We start from the raw sequence: 18033 nt of genomic DNA, 5'->3' as shown, positions 1-18033 counted from the left end.
TGGCCGTGCTCCTGAGGCACGGTGTTACACGAAGGCTCAGTGTGGGTCCCTGCTGTGGGCAGAGCGGGCACTTAGTGGGACTGAAGCCAGATCAGTTTTGTTCAGTTCAAGTCTGTTACAGTGCTTGTACTTACCTCCCTTCCTTCTGCCTCCACGGCCACTCTGTTCATGAGTCTATTGAACGAGGACAAGAGTAACTGGGGAAAGAGGCTGACTGGAGTCCAGAGAAGGGTCATCTTCTCCATCAGAGTATTAAGAGCCCTCTCTGATAAGGTTGTTCTTTGATGAACATTTACACGGAACACAAATACCTTCACACTGTGTGACAATTTGGAGAAGTTAATTTATATATCCCTTCCCAAGATCTCTTTGTCACCAATTTTCTGCTATTGTGCTCTCCAAGTCCCTGACCATCCAGGCAAACCATTGGCCACATCCTGCAATTAACTATTATTATTCATCGCTGTAGATGTGTACCTCTTGCCGTTTCTCTTTCCAGGCAAGATGAACAATGAGATTGACTGCTCAGCTGCCTGGTGGGAGGATTCTGCCTCATCATACTCCTCAGAACCACCCCAAAGTTGGGCCTTAATGCTACAGTGGCCCACTTTCAGGTGGTGAAATTGCATGTCACACATAAACATTTTCTAGTCCCCAGTGTTTTCTTCCTGAGCTAACCGGTCATCAGGAAACTTCTCACAAGTACACAGGTGCCGATTGAAAGGGAAAAGGCAAAAGAGCAGAAGTAAGAAACACCTGCTCATCTAACTTTTTGAGCTCAATCTAGTATAAACCACATCTGCTCGATGATGGAGTGATGTGATCCTGTGAATGTGGATAACCACAAGCTTCTTTGGGGCCCACTGAGCCCACACTGAAACTGACCCAAGCCAAAACACCATTAATCACCCAATCACCATAATCCCCTCATATAACTCGTAGGCCACAATGTCATTTTGGGTCCCTAAGTGATCCTCAAAAGTCTGGTCATTTCCTCTTCCCCCTTGCACAGTCACCTTGGCAAATAGCTGCTGGTCCACTCAGGAAAGGCTAGGAAAGGAGTTCGGTTAATTTAAAAAGCTACAGTGTACATTTCTGGCAGTGCAGCATTCCTTCCTCAAGTGCCTCCCCATCATTCAAAGGGTTTTGGGTCTATGAATTGGCTCAAGTCTGGGAACTGGTGTAGAGAATGCAGCTCTCTATTGTGCTGACTCAGGTCAGACTTCTGTTCACCAGACATAGAGCTTTTTGTTTACACAAATCACGTAAGACTTTAGTGGACTGCCCACCTATTTCAACCCAGAGACACCACAATCAACCAGCCAAAGCTCAAACATTCTTCAGGTCAGACTATTCTGAATTATGGCACTCACACCCATCTTATCTCTGTCAGCTAAGTGCCCACCCAGGACCCTATTGAAGCTCAGCTTTGTGGCATCATTTCCGCTACATTTTCTGTCCTTCAGAGAATCACACTACAGAATTCTTCAGAGATTTCCCTCACCAATGTATTTCTCAAAGATTTGATGAGTGTGTCCCTTTGCACCATCCTGGGGGATGAGGGTGTGAGTGAGAGAGTCTTAAATAATAAATCCCTTCCAACATTCTGCATTCCCTAAGCTCTTGGCTACTTCCCTCCATAGCATGTCAAGGAAGTTCTGAAATCTCAGCCTTATTCAGTATGGGCCCAGGAGAGTTCATATTTGGGTCCAGATTTCAACCTACCAACTGAGAAACTCTTAGAGCCACTCCTAGAATGTGATGGTTAATTTTATGTGTCAACCTGACCAGGCTAAGGGATGCCCAGATAGCTAGTAATTTATTATTTCTGGGTATGTCCGCAAGGGTGTTTTTGGAAGAGAGAAGCATTGGAATTGGCGAGCTAAGTAAAGCAGATGACCATCCCCAATGTGGGTGAACATCCAGTTCATTCAGGGCCTAAATTAAACAAAAAGGCAGAGGAAGAGCAAATTCGCTCTCTCTGCTTGAACTGCAACATCCGTAGGGCATCAGCGCTCCTGGTTCTTGAGCTTTCAGACTCAGATGGGAACTTACACCATCAGCGCCCCAGAATCTCAGGCCTTCAGAGCTGGACTGAATAACATACCATTGGCTTTCCTGGTTCTCCAGCCAGCCCGCAGAGAGGATTGTGGGAGTTTATGGTCTCCTTAACGGGTGTCTCCATCCCAGTTTTTAGGGCCCCACTCCTTCCCAATCAATGTCATCTAATCTGAATAGGAGACCTTCACAGGTGAGGGTCCAGCTGGCACTGTCATTCAGCTGGACACAGAGTTAGACTCTGTCTGGTTCTCAGAATTTCAACCTGTAGCTACAGGAGAGAAAGATTTCTTTCAGGGAAGACATAATGCTCTCTGGATCTTGACTCATTTCTTGATCTGTGATTTAAAATCCTGAGCTCATGATCTTTTTTCTCCAGATTTTCCAGGGTACTAAGAATCAACCAGCCAACCCCACGCTAAAGTGTCCCACGGCAGTAGCTCTTTGCTCAAGGTCTTGCCTTCTAAAAGACTCGACTACACTGGTCTGATGGCAGCAATTTATGGTACTGCTTCACCAGCACACGCCTTGGGGCACCAGTGTCCCCTTGACTCCTGAAAACAGTGTCCTTAATGCTTCCACATCTCATACTTAGATAGGAGGACCAAGGCCAGATTCCCACCCTCACGGTTCTGCTACCCTGGAAGCAGCACAACTGCCAAGAACTGTGTCACTCAGGGTTCGGTCAGGGAGGCAAAGCCTCTGTGAGTGTTACAGGGCATGGATTTATTATAGGGATTAGGCCTGCACAACTGTGGACAGAGCTAGGAAAGTGGAGGTCCAGAGGGGCGATTGGAGGGTCAGAGGCAAAGTGACGGAGCAATACGCCCGAAGCTTCGGCTCAGGTGGAATGTAAGCAGCCGAGCACGACTCTGGAGGGAAATTCTGGGAGACACAGTTCATAGCTCAACCAAGTTAACAATAGAACATTCCAGCACAGGAAATATAATGGCTCTACAGCTCATAAATTTACAAGTTGTAATTTCAGCCATTGATTGAGACTGATTTGCTCTGTCAAATCTCCAAATGGCATGGAGAGAGCATCTGATGAGTGGCTTAGCTTGGGTCATGTGCCTACACCCGGTCCAAGGGGCACAAGTTGGTGGTATGACATGGTGGTGTGCCCTCCCCTGGGAACCAAGGGGCAATTCTCAGAGAAGGAAGCTAATGCATAGCCTAGCTCTGCATTGCAAACTCCCTCCATCAGTGCTGTGTGAAATCGAGAGCTTTGGAGGGTTGCTTGTTACTAATGTGAGTACCTGCTCATTTTTGGATGGCGGAATAGCAGGAACCAAAGAGGAAACTGGAAACCCTTCTCATCCACTCAATAGATTTTCACCATGTGCCACTCAGCAGATTTTCACTGCTTTGGGCTTTGTAATAGCACGAAATCAGCTTACAATTTAGAAGGTTATAAGTGGTTAGAGCTTGGCCCCCAAGGATGAAGGGATCAGAAACGAACTGGAGGCTGGTGGTACCCAGGAGACCCAACGATCCGCAGCGGCTGATCTCCCTGAACCCGCCCTGGCCCCCACATCGCCACCCAGCCTCATGCTTTCACTCAGAAAAGACTCCTAACTATTGCCACATCGGAAGATGGCTCTGTGTTAGGGCATGGCCAGTCGGGTGCAGCCACAAGAGGGGCACAGGAGAGGCTCAGAAAACAGAGTGTATTACAAAGTGGTCCTAGAGAGACAAGAAGCAGGCTTAGCCAAGCAGGTGGGGAGTGGAGAGGGCAAGCACCCATGGGCACAGGCCTCTCCCGGGGGTCGGGGAGGGTACACAAGAACATTGCTGCATTCATTTCATTGGTGCGTTTGAAGGTCACTGTAGGGGAAGGGGAGTGCAGGAAGGGGGACCTCTGACAGAGGCCATTCTTATCACACTGGTGCCACCTGGTCACCTGTGGTCACCTGGGCCAGGTGCTCACAGCCTGTTTTGTGGGGATGTTGAGGCTGCAGGACAAAAATATGAAGGTTTCCAAGATACAATACAGAGCCGGCAAGAATGGGAGAGAGCGGAGAGGCAGAGAGAACTGAACCCAGGCAGTGACTTGAGCTCGGCCGAAGGCACCCGGGGCCTCTGGGTCCCTCCTCTCTCCTCCCTCCTCTCATTTTCCCTTTTCTCCTGCCTTCCTTCCTTCCCTCCCACCTCCCTCCCTGCGCCCATCTCCAGGAGAGATGCAAGCTGGGGTGGTCTATGGCTCAGTGGTTAGCAGTTATATATTACTGGTCACATATTTTACACTCGGCAGCATGAAAAAAGGGCATAAAACTGCAATTAAACGTCTGAACTGTTGCTATTTTGGAAATTAAAACAGCCTACATTATCCTCCGTGCAACTCCGATTACTGACTCAGGGCTGAGGAGCAGTTATTCCCACCACTTTAACCCACTTCTTTCCCATAAAAACCCGTTGTTAATGGGTCCCCGGGGACCTCTGAAAATAACAAGATCTGTAATAAAGAAATTAATAACATGCAGAGCAGGCCACAGCTAAAAAGCTTTTTAGGATACATTAATGGTTCTGTTCTGAATGAGGAATACTTGCGCCCAAATACCTCCTGTCTTGGATCTCTCGTTGGTGCCGGGGGCTGGGGGGCGAGGGGGCTTCCTGACTGCCAGGGCCTTCCGGGCGAGGGTCGCCCCCAGTGCAGGGGAAGGCAGACACCCCTCGGTGCCAGCCGCCCTGCAGGCGGCAGCCACCCTGAGCTGGCCTGCACCTGGCTGCTCCCTCCGGCCCTCGCTTCCCCTTGTCTTGCTCGCTTTCTCCTTTGTTCCCCCTCGGCCTTCACGACCCTTTCCCTCTCTCCATTGTGGTTTCTGGGTTCTGTGCCTCTGCTCCTCACTGCCTTTCTCTTGTCACTTTGTTTTTCTGTTTTCTCTGTCTTTAGTTCACACTCTATCCCTTCCTCAATCTCTTGTTTCCAACGAAATGCTTCTCTCTGACTTTCTACCTTCCCGTCATCTATCATGTATTTTTCTTTGTCTCCCTCACCCTCTTCCAACATCTTTCTCTCTCTGTCTGTCCTCACCTCTCCCTGGTTCTCTGCCTCCCTCTTCCATTTCCCCAGCCCTGCACCTCTCAAAACTCCACACACACTCTCTGTATGAATCAAAAGCTCATCTAAGCTTTTCGTTCCTCTAATGCAAAGTCAGGGCTTTCCTGAAGAGATTTCTTTTGGAAATTCGGGAGCCACTAAGAAAAAGCAGCTGTCTAGAAAAGGTCAAGTTCCCCTAGAGTTCTGTGTTCCCACTCCACGTGGGAAGGCCTCTGCAGGCATGTGACACACCTCAAGAGGGGTGGGGTGATTCTCCACATCTTGCAGGCCACTAGTGCTGCGGACGAGAGCTTTAGAATCAGCCTGTATTCCAATCCTGTGTCCTTACTCATTTCCTCTCCAGCTGGAGAACCTTGAGCAAATCACTGTAACTCTGTGTCTCAGTGTCTTCATCTGTAAAATGGGGACATGAACAGAGAGGTATTTTTTTTTTTGCATCAACCATGGCATGGTAAACGGAGACCAGAACCTAACAGGCAGAAATCTTTTGCAAGTGATCTTGCAGCTGCTCCCATTAACAGATGGAGCTTATTTCTCCATCCTGGGAATCTGGGCCAGCCTCGTGACTTACTGTGGCCAATGGAATACAGCTCAAAGCCTGGCCTCCTGTAAGAATAAGCCCCAGCTGGCCTTCTGGAGAATGAGAGCCTAAACAGGCAGAGACGAGCTGTCCCAGCTGAGCCATCATAAGCCAGTCCCCGGGCCAAAAGGTAGCTGGTTGCAGAGCCATGACCGATCCCAGCCCAGATCAGCAGAACTGCCTCACTGAGCCCAGCCTGAGCTGCTGACCCACAGAACCGTGAGCTAAGTAAGATGATGTTGTTGTTTTTAACCATCTGAACCCTTTTGAAGTGTACACTTCAGTAGTGCGAAGTATGTTCACATTGTTGGCCATCAGATCTCTAGATCTTGCAAAATGGAAATTCTATATCCAGTAAACAGCAACTCGCCACTTCCTCCTTCCCCAGCCCCTGGCAACCAGCAACCAGCTTTCTGTGTCTGCAAATGCTACTTCTCTAGGTTCCTCATGTAAATGGAATCATACAGCATTTGTCTTTTTGTGTCTGGCTGATTTCACTTAGTTTAATGTTCTCAAAGTTCATGTTTTGATGTTTTTTAAGCTTCCGTATTTGGGGGTACTTTGTGATTCAGCAAAAGATAAGCATGACTTCCTCATTATTCACACACACACTTTCTTTCCTCTGTTGATTGACCAAACGAATTTTTACTTTCTCTTCTACAGGTGTCAAAGTCATACATTCTATATCTGTTCTTTTAATGGTTATTCTTCAGAATTTTTTTTGCCCTAAAATTGCTGATACCCATTTTTTTAATGTCAGATAGTGTGTGTGTTTTTGTTGTTTTGTTTATTTATTAAGGTATCATTGATATACAATCTTACGAAGGTTTCACATGAGCAACATTGTGGTTACTATATTCCCCCCTACTATCAAGACCCACCACATACCCCATTACAGTCACTGTCCATCAACATAATAAGATGTTATAGAGTCACTACTTGTCTTCTCTGTGCTATCCTGCCTTCCCTGTACCCACCCCATATTATGTGTGCTAATCAGAATGCCCCTTAATCCCCTTCTCCCTCCCCACCCACCCTCCCCAACCCCTTTCCCTTTGGTAACCGCTAGTCCCTTCTTCGGTTCTGTGAATCTGCTGCTATTTTGTTCCTTCAGTTTTTGCTTTGTTCTTATACTCCACACATGAGTAAAATCATTTGGTACTTGTCTTTCTCCGCCTGGCTTATTTCACTGAGCATGATACCCTCTAGCTCCATCCATGTTGTTGCAAATGGTAGGATTTGTTTCCTTCTTATGGCTGAATAATATTCCATTGTGCTGATACCCATTATTAAACATGTTTTTCATAAAATGTCTAAAGTTAATCAGAATCTATGTCATTCACCTAAAAAAAAACATTAGACATTTTTCTGTTCCTTTGTTCTACACACACACACACACACACACACACACACACACATACACAAACAGACACTTTCAGGTTTGAATTGTGGTTCCAGCATGTTATTTAAAATAATGTTTTACTATCACAAGTTGTTAACTATTACCAACACATGTGTCAGCATTATGTTGCCTCACAATCGCTCCATATAACCCACCACTTCCTTGTGGCTTCATTTTCCTTCTTGCTGGAATTCACCCCTTAGTTCTAGGAGGGCCTACTTTCTGCTTTCTTGTATATATGGTACATCTTTACTTCATCCTGAAATTTAAATGGTGGTACAGAATTCCAGGTTCAAAGTGATTTCCAATGAGCACATTAAAGACATTTCTACACTTTCTTCTTGGATCCAGTGGAGCTGATAGGTCTGATGCCCACTTGAGTCACATTTCCTTGCAGGTAATTTATCTCCTTTGAGGGGAGCATCACTTCGATGATTTCTATAGCTCTACTAGGCAGACGTGCACTTTTGAATCTATTCTCCATATCTCTTAACTTCCCTTTTCATATGTTCCTTCTTTTTCTCTTCATGCTAGGTTCTGGAAATTAATTTCAGCTCATTCTCTTATGCCTCAACAAACTTGAAAAAACATTTGACAATGATCTATTTCCTATTCATTGATTCCTTCCCATAAATGCCTATTTTAATTTCATAACTTCCCAATTATTGTTCCATGGACAGAATTCCCTCCTTTATCTCTGATGATCCTGAGTTTCATTTAGAGTCCTTTTCTGGTTATTCATTCATCAATTCCTCGGACACCGTTCCTCCTGTCGATCCCACTGCCCTTCTTCTGCAGCGCTGACATTGTCAGGCTGGGTGACTCTCAGCTGACACCCACCTTAGAGGAATTCCCAGCACATACTGTGGCTGCAGCGGCTCCTGCTGCCACAGCTTTTGTCCACTTCCTCTTTTCATGAATTTCTATCTGCTTCTATTGTTCAGAATGTTCTCTTCCTTGCTTTCGAGCACATTTGCTTTAATTAACTTACTTTATAAATCTTTTCCTACCATTTCCAGGGTTTGATGAAAGGTGGAGAGATTTTAGTGCTCACTGAGTCTCTACCCAAAAACCAGATTTCCTGGCCCGCTAGTAATTAAGCATTCAGCAAAAGTGTGACTGCAAGAGCTCGAGATAGGAAGCCCTTTGGGAATCTCTGGTACGGTCCCATCTGCACCTTTGCTAATCAGCACCTGAGTTCAGGAAGGGTCAGCCAAAGTCTGGAAAGGTCCTGATGAATCCCAGGAGCTGACCCACAGAAGAGCAGGGCACCCCTCAGCAGCTGCTTGCCCATCTTCTCCTCCTCTTAATCTTTTCTTTCTGTTGCATTTGCTCCTCCTTTTCCTCCAACCCCGCAAATCTTCCCTGGATTGGTTAAAACTCTGGGTTATAGTGATTTTTTAAAAGACAGCTAGTTTAAACAAAAGGGGGGATTTACTGGTAGAATCTTGGAGAAGAACATGGTGAACCCCCAATCTGGGGAAGGTCAGGGTGCAGCTGAGTCTTAACTGGCACCAGGAAATGGAGCACCGTGGGCTTCTCTATCTGCCTCATCCTTTCTGCACACCTGCTTCATCCTCCTCTTGGAGGACAAACTGGCTGCCCTTGCCCCTCAGTCCGTGCCGTGCCGCTGAAGGCTCCCGACTGCCATGTCACAGCTCTGGCTGTCCAAACAGCCTGGCTCAACTCCCACTAGATCTGAGATCCCAAGTCCTGGGAAAGGAATCACCAGTTTAGCTTGGGAGGATGGCTGTGTAGACATGGAGATGCACTGCTCAGACCCCCCTTCAAGGAAGAACTTGCTGCCCCACAGCTTTTGAGCCAAAGTCATGTTCTTGGGGTGGCCCCAGCCAATGGCTATGGCCCAACAAGGCTGTGAAAGAAGGGTCCAACTCGGGACTCCTGCAGCTGATAAGCTCTGTCCAGAGCTGTTCACCCAGTCAGGCCAGCCTCTGTACGGGGGCACCACAATCTGCTCCCCCTCCTCCTGTCTCCTTTCAACAGACCATTTGCATTCCTAACTCCTCCTCAGTTCCCACTTCTCTAGGGACCCAAGTGACACAACACCCACCCCTTGTCCATTCTCTGAGCTCAAGGGGTTGTCCTGACCTTGCACAAAATAGCTGCTTTTGTAGAGACCACATGCCTGGGGCAGGGAGATCACCCAGAAGACGACATGCCCAGGTCTCCCCCTGTAACGTCCAGTCTGGATTTCTTAAATTAATTTAATTATTTTTAACTGTGATATAATATACATCACATAAAATTTACCATTTAATCATTTTAAAGTGCGCAGCTCAGTGGTATTAGTACATCACCATCACCACCGCCCGTCTCCAGCATCAGTCATCCTGCAAAACTCTGTCCCCATTAAACACTAATTCCCCACTCTCCCCACAAGCCCCTAGCAACCACCATTTTCCTTTCTGTCTCTCTGAATTTGACCACTCTAGGTAACTCATCTAAGCAGAATCATACAGTATTGGTCTTTTTTTGTGATGGGCTTATTTTCACTTAGCATCATGTCCTCAAGGTCCATCCATGTCGTAGCACATGTTAGAATTTTAAGGTTGAATGACATCCTATTGTGTGTGTGTGTGTGCGTGTGTGCGTGCACCACATTTTGTTCATTCATCCATCAGTGGACGCTTAGCTTGCTTCCACCTTTTAGTTATTATAAATAATGCTGCTGTGAACATGGGTGGACAAACTCTCTCTGAGTCCCTGCTTTCAGTTCCTTTGGGTACATACCCACAGGAGAAATTGCTAGATTATATGGCACCCCTGTGTTTGATTTTTTGAGGAACCACCAGACTGTTTTCCAGTGCAGCTGCGCCGGTCTACATTCCACCCAACTACAACCCTTTTGCACTGTGAATGGACTTAATGCCACTAACGTGTATGCTTACAAATGGTTAATATGATAAAACTTACATTATGTGTGTTTTACCACAATGTCTCGACATCCTCCCCAGCACTTGCTATTTTGGGTTTTCCTGATAGTGGACATCCTAATGAGTGTGAGGTGGAAGGTCTATATTTCTGTTGGGATGGGCGCCCAGCCGTCCCCTCCAACAGGGTGAGGCTGGGGCCCTGGAGGCTGTGGTGAGCTGCGGAGATGTCCTTGAGACCACGGCACTCCCTCGGCCTCCAGGACTGTGGGCTGCTGACGGCTCACAGCCGAACTCATCTGCAGGAATCGCCCTTGGCTGATGAGACCTGCCTGCTTCCCTCAGGGTGGCCCACCCCCAGTGGCCGCGTGGTGCAGAGGTGGAAAGCCCAACCTCCTTGCCTCCACTGGGAGTGACCCTGAAGGGCCAGCCAGCTCCAAAGTTCCTCCTGAGATGCACAGAGGTCTCAGTTCAGCTTCACCCTCTGCTCCATCCTGCTTCGCTCCCTCCAAGCCTGGGGATGCCATATAAAGGCCTGTGTCCCTCTGGTGTGAAGCCAGGTTTGAGAACTGAGGTGCTAAATACTAGAGAGGTTCCAGGCAGACAGTCGGGGCCCAGCCCAGGGTAAGGCCAGCCCGCTGCAGCGTCCGAGGCTGCCCAGCTCCACGCCTCAGGGCTCTGGCCCCACCTGAAAGGACGCTCTTGGTGCCATGTCCCGGGGAGCCCGCCAGCTCAGGCCCTGGAGCCCTGGCTGACTTGGCTACACTTCAGCTCGCTGAGCACCTGCCCTTCCATCTGAGCCACCAGAAGCTTCAAAGGGTGAAGGTTTCCCACCCAGACACTGCCCTGCAGTCTTGGTACCTGTGAGCCAGGCCAGTTCACACCCCATGTCTTGGTTTGTGTTGCTCCCCAGGAGGAATGTCCTTCCCACTTCGGCAAACTCCCTGTCCTTCTCGGTCTGGCTCAAGAGGCCTTCTTGAAGCCCTTCCTGTCTCCCCTCAGCACCACCCCACACAGGCAGAAGCTCCTCCCCTTTGGTGCTCCCACCACAGCCCGAACGCCTGTTTACCAGTGCCCCCAGCCGGCAGGGCTCTCCTTGAGGGCAGAGTTTGGGCCGGAACCCCCCAGATGCCGGTGCCCGGCAGCCCTCTGGCACAGAGCAGGCACCAGTGAGTATCAGCTGGAAGGGGCGGCCTGGCTTGGCCTCAGGAACACCAGAAGTCCTCTGGTCCTGTTCCAGGAGTGCCGGGGCCTCCAGGAGGTGTTGGTTCTAGCAGAGATGATACTCCTACTGGTCCGGTTCCCAGAGCCTGCTTCTGTTCAGCTGTGTCTGTCTATCAGCCAAGAGAGAAAATCCCAGGCCACAGGGCCAGGGGCAAGGGCGAGGCCAAGGAGGCACAGAGGACACAAAACGTAAGGTGGCCTCACACTCAGGTGCCAACCCTGCACCCAAACACCCCGAGAGAGAGGCCTCCTTACATTTTGCTGCCTAGATACCTCGCCTACCTCGGCCCAGTCCCAGCCCTGTCATGTAACAATAGCATAGCAACAATAACAGCCACACCTGACATGTGCGAAACAGTTACCGTGCACAGGGCCCTGAGCTATTCATTCTGCAGGCATTAAGTCATTACTCTACACAACGCCCATCTGAGATGGGAACCTGGATGTCTCCATGTTAGAAACAAGGGCACCAAGGCATGGGGGAGGGTGACTTCAGAGGCACAGGCATGGGCTTTCGGATCCCTGCCCTGCAGAGGAAGCCCCTTCTTTCCACAGCTCCCACCTCTGGGCCTTTGCACATGCTGCAGCTGGCACCAAGTAACACTTCTGGGGCCACGTTTCCCTGAATCCTCATGACAGCCTGTGCCGTGGATGCTGCAGTTCTCCTTACTTCACAGATGAAGACGCGAGTCCCGGAGAGGCCTGGTGTCCCCACTGCCCTCTCCAGCCGCACAGGGTGCGGGCGGCAGAGCGGGGAGGGGCCTCTCCTCCTATCTCTCCCCAGGGCTCCTCCGTGAGACCTTCCGCCAGCCCTCACCTCATCAGGTATTTATAGTTTTGCCCGTAAAAGGACAAGCCATCCTGATAAGATAGAAACGTTTTATGGGGCAACAAAAATACAGATAAAATTTTATAGTGCAAATCAGGAGGAGGAAAGTATTAAGTTCCACAAACACCTTTAAATTTTAAACAGCCCCCATGGCAGGGTCCCTGGAGCCAAACTTAAATAATGGATCAGAAAGGGGATAAATCTCCCCGGTCCCCTGTGTGACAGGGGGAGCAACCTGATCGACAAACAGACAGGAGGGGGTGTGGGCGGCTGCCCGGTGCAGGGCCCGTCCCTGGCAGGCCGCGGTGCGGGCAGAGAGCCTTGTCTTTATTGTACTTATAAAATATACATGGCCCTTTATTGAATTGCCTGCTGTCGAAATCTGCAAGAATGTTATTGCCTTTTACTGTCCTGGAGAGAAACAGAGCAGCAACATCTGTGTAATTTCATAAGATGCAGGAGCCATAAATCTGATTGTGCCGGATATAAGATCGATCGTAAAAAATCACGCATTGAACAGAGATCGGGGAGGCCAGCAAACAGCAGGGGCTGGGGCAGCCTGGGGGGTACTGCACCGTACCCACCACAAGCGGTCCCAGGGGGGGCTCTGGCCGGCAGGTGCTTTGTGGGGTCAGAACCTCGCTGGGATCCTGGCCTCTGCGGGCAAGGGAAGTGGGGTACAACCCTCCCAGGCCCAGAGGACCTCTACCCAGGGAGGGGAAGTGAGATCTGGAAGGGGCCCAGGATCCACTGTCCTGGATACATAAGGGGGACAGACGGACGGAGACACACTCACTCACTCATTCCCTGATCCCCCAGTATCAGGGACACACTGACACACCCAGGGACACAAGACACACTCCAATCCCTGTCCAACCCACCTCGCACCACCATCCACAATAACCCAGATCTTCTCCTTGTACCAAAACTTGCTTTATATCTTCGGAAAAACTGCAATTATTGTGAATATGTATGTTGATGTTTGGAATGGAGAAAACAAATAAAAGCCCTCTCTTTCCCTCTGAGTTTGCAACCAGTGAGAAGTAAGACACAGAGACAGATCAGACATCAGCTGACTTACTCGTGGAGTCGGGTCAGAAGGCGTGTCTGGGAAGAGTGACCTGGGGCTGGGCGGGCCATGCTCACTCCCTGCCCCCTAAAGGACCAATCAAGTCTCACCTTCCTTGGGGCAAAGTCAGTGAGTGGGGCAGAGGGAGACCCGGCGTGCTCCTCCTGGAAATGCGAGTCCGCATGGAATGACAGTGTCTCCATCCTTGTCCTCTCTCCAGAGAGGAAGTCATAAGAATCTCATTGGACAGTGTGACAAGATAGGAAAGGTTTGCACAGGGCTTCTCTGAGGTCTGAATGCCTGTGTCACAGCTGCCCTCGCCCTTGGGCAAGTCGTGTGAGAAGGAGTGAGCTTTTGAAGGGCAAGAAAATGATACAGAGATGGGTGTCCATTGCTCTCAAGGAGATAGACTTGTAAAGGCACTCTCAGTTGTCTGTTGCTATGTAACAAATCACCCCAAAACTCAGGGGCTTGAAACCAGAACATTCATTATCTCACAGCTTCTTGTAGGTCTGGAATCCTACAAGGTGTGGCTCAGCTGGGGCTTCTGGCTTGGGGTCTCTCACAAGCTGCAGTCATCTCACAGCTCAACTGGGGGACGATCTGCTCCCAAGCTCACACATGGGGCTATTGGCAGGATTCAGTTCCTCGTGGACTGTTAGGGGCCACCCCCAGCCCCCTGCCACATGAGGCTCTGCAGCATGGCAGCTTGTATCACCAAAGTGTACAAGCTGAGAAGGAAACAATACTGGCGAGACAACAGGTGACATCTTCATCACCTAGTCACAGGAGTGATAACTCACTGCTTTCCCCATATTCTGTGCATTAAAAGCAAGTCTCACTCAAAGGCAGGCAATTATACAAGGATGTGAGTACCAGAGGCAGGGAGTCATTGGGAGCTGTGTCAGAAGCTGCTTATTGTGAGCACTATTTTGAGAAGCCCCTTTTCCCCAGCCACAGCCATGACCTGGTTGGATCCCTGAGGCCTGTGGTTCAAAGCAGACTCCAGTGAGAAGGCAGGCATGGTGAGGCCAGATTGGCGAGAGCAGCTAGAGGCTACTGTGACCAGAAACAGAGAGGTGACCCTGGATTCAAGAGTGGGATTCTTTACATTAAAGCCTTACACCCACCCTTGGGAGAGGATGGTATGTCAGAACTTCTCTTGGCTGACTGATCAGCCATTGCCAATCTCATTTTCCCTTGCCACCTTCTACTCTAGGCCAGAAAGCTGTTCCTCTTTTTCCCGGCCTCCCTGGCAACCAGGATAGCCATGCGATCCAGTTCTGACCAATGAAATGTTAAGTATTATGAGTGTCTTCTGGGTGAAAAGAAGCTAATGCCACCCACCTCCTTTGCCTTCCTGCCTGGGACACAGACATGCTGTCTGGAGTGGTGGCAGCCACCTTGTGACTTTAAGGTAACAACTATGAGGATGTAAAAGTCCACTTGCTAAGAACATTGAATTAGAAAGACAGAACTTGGAAGGTATCATTGATCACTGGTCAACCACCATAAGCAGCCACCTTTCTCCAGACTTCTTTTTACATGAGAAAATAAACTATGTATCTTGAGCCAATGTTCACTGAGTTTTCCCTTACCTGCACAGCCAAACACATCCTCTGTTTGGCTGATAATGGTAGCCAATAGGAAAAAAATGCAGCTTTGAAATGGGTCTCCCCTCTGTGATGTGATACAGTGCCCTAGTGTACAGATGCAAAAGGGCAGAGAGAGAGAGAAATTTTTAAAAAGGAATGCCATCCTGTTTGGCAGAAGTGTGGGAAAATGATCATTCTTATGTACTCATGGTAGAAGTATAAATTGGTTTAGCCTTATTAGAGAGTAATTTAGCCATATCTATTCTACTATAAAATGCATAAACTCTCTGACCTAGAAACCTCGCTTCTATAAATCTATCCCACAGAAATAATCACATGCATGTGTAACGTGCTAAGCATAAAAATGTTCGTTGTAGCATCGCATATAATAGAAGGAATTGGAAGCAATCTCTATTGCCGCCAGTGGGCACATGGCTAAATAAATTATGGCTGAAGTCTGTGCCATCCAGTATGATAGGCACTGGTCACATGTGCCTACAGAGAGAACGGTGGAAAGGTGACTCGTTCAAATTGTGCTGTTTGTGTAAATACACACTGGATTTCAAAGAATAATTTTAAATAGTGTAAAATATCTCATTAATAATTATATATTGTTTAGATGCTGAAATGATAATGTTTTGAACCTAACTGGGTTAAGTAAAATATATTTTTAAAATTCATTCCACTTGCTTCCTTTTCTCTTTTACAATATGGCTACTAGAAAACTTTAAATGACACGTGTGGCTCACCTTACATTTCTGCTGCACAGTGCTGTTTGAAACAGACAGACTGCTACGCAGTCTCTGAAAGAGTGAAATAGAGGTGAATGGTCGTTTGGAAAAATGTCCACAATGTATTACTGAGTTAATAAGAAATTTGTACAACTAGAAATTTAGTTATGACCCCAATTTTGGAAAAGTGTAGGCAAAATTCTTCAAGTACATACTGAACCACTCACTAGCAGTGGTCCCCTTGGGGTAAGATTGGGCCTTGCTTTTTAATTTTTATGTTTCTGTTAGTTTATGATCTTGTTGCACCAAGCATGTATTTCTTCTGTAATCGAAGTGATTGAATAAGAGAGAGAGAACGACAAGCAGCCAAGGAGCAGCTGCCACATTTTGATCCTAGAACCTCGTGCATTAGCAAACAGGTTTCTGCAAAATCCAGAGGGGCCAATCAGAGCACAGAACTACAAACAGCCAGGTGGGATGAGGGGGGCGCAGGGCGGAAACACCACTGCCACATGCCGCCACCCCTGGCCCCCTGCTCCATGCTCCTGCCTGCTGGATGTGAAGCACTTTGACATCCCCGTGACCTCTAAGTACCTGAGGCTGGAAACCACCACCCACCCCTCTCCAGGGCACAGGAGGTAAATGTCTGAGGGCTACTGTCCAGTAAAGCTGGGGACATTCCACCCACTTCCAGGGTCTCAGTTAAGACTCATTTATAAAATAACAGAAGCCCACTTCCAAGCAGCTGCTGGGATTCTGGGGTCTTTCCTCCCTGGCAGTCTCCAGAGCTTCATGGCGAACCTGAGACTTAACCAGAACCCACTGCCTGGCTTATATCAGCTTCTGCCGACTGCATAGCCATAGGTCCTTGGTTGAATTTCTCAACCTCTGTGTGTCTCAGTTTTACCATCCATAATATGGGGATAATAATAGCTCCTACCTCATACATTTTCTGTGAAGAATAAGGGAATTAATACATTGGAGATGCTTAGAAAAGTGCCTGGTGCAGAGTAAGCAGCCTATACATGCCCTTTTGCTCTTCAGACGTTTAGTCATCAACGTAGTAAACTTATAAATTTAATAAACAATGATTCCACAAACATTTGAACACCCTCATGCAGCTATTCAATCAAAACTTATACATGTAATCAAATTCTCTTGGACATTGGTTATATTCATTTATTACATATATTCATTAACAAATTCATTTAAACTTTGGTTACACATTTTCTTGAATGCTCCTATGTACCTCTAATATTTCATCTTCTTTCAAATGCTTCGAACATCTTCAAAACAGACAAATCTGAGCATTACAATCACTGCCCTCCTGTTGCACCTGTACTTAGCCTTTAGCAGACATTTCTATGAGGTGGATCATGTGGATTTTTATTCAGTTCTTCATGATTTCCCTACTTACACCTTCCTGGGGTTACAGTAATCTTGCCTGAACTAAAAAAGAAAGAGCACCATGTCAGGCAGCTGAGGCTACAGGGTGCTGGGTCCAGCTGTACCTTCCGAGAGACACCAGAGCAAGCCGGTGTGGGCCACACAAGTTCCTCTTAGAGGAAAGGTCCACGGGCTATGGCAGCAACGCTTCCCAAGGCCCACCTTGTCTCACAATCTGGTACCTCCCCACCCTCCCCAGGTCCACTGAGAAGCTCTTAGCCACAACCCGGGCCAGGTTCCTATTGCACAGGAGTCCTTTAGTAAGCATGACATCTGGGGGCCTCCCCTGTTAGGGAGAGGGTGGGGAAGACTCAGATAGGAGATGGCTGTGAGCTGGGCAGACAAGCAAAATGTTGATGCTTCGGTGCTATTTCTGTTGCTGTTTCCTTCAGTCCATTCTTTTAATTTACAAAGCCCCAAGTTCAAGAACCTCACTCTTGTGTTAAGGTGGAATGGCCAAAGCAGAGGAAATCTGCTCGACCACCTGCCCCCAGGGCCCCGCCAGGGGCTCCCTGTGAGGCATGTCCACGATCCTAGACATGCAGGTGCACACCTATAACCTGCAGATTCCGAGTTCTTGCTCTGAATCACTGAATGATTCATTAATTCTGAATCGAATCAGATAGATGGACAAATACACTGAAAAGAATATACAAGGCAAAAAACAAAATATGAGGAGACTTTTACAAAACCACAACCACATCAGGAGATTTTAAAACTTCTGTCTCAGAATTTAACAGATCAAATATTTTAAAAATCATAGAGATAGTCTAAATAACAAGATTAACAAGATTGTTTTAATATACCTAGATAGAATTCGAGCAGGGAATACCTTTTTTCTAAATGCGCACAGAACATAAAGACAAATTGATTAAGTAATGAGTCTCAAAGTAAACCCCCATAAATTCCAAACAGTAAAAACTACAATTTCTACAAATCAATAATAAAAAGACAAATGACCAAATAGAAAAGTGCATAAGGGATAGGGAGGGACAATTTACAAATAAGGATGTATAAATGGCTCAAAATATATAAAAAGATGCTCAAACCTCACTAGCAAACATAGAACTCGAAATCAAGTCAATAAGATACAATTTCTTTTCACCCAGCCGATTAAATATGAAGTCTGGTGTTGGGGAAAATTTTT

This window comes from Manis javanica, chromosome 2 (assembly GCF_040802235.1).
Source record: "Manis javanica isolate MJ-LG chromosome 2, MJ_LKY, whole genome shotgun sequence".
Lineage (NCBI taxonomy): Eukaryota > Metazoa > Chordata > Mammalia > Pholidota > Manidae > Manis > Manis javanica.
The sequence above is the reverse complement of the archived record's forward strand: the minus strand, read 5'-3'. Positions refer to the sequence as shown.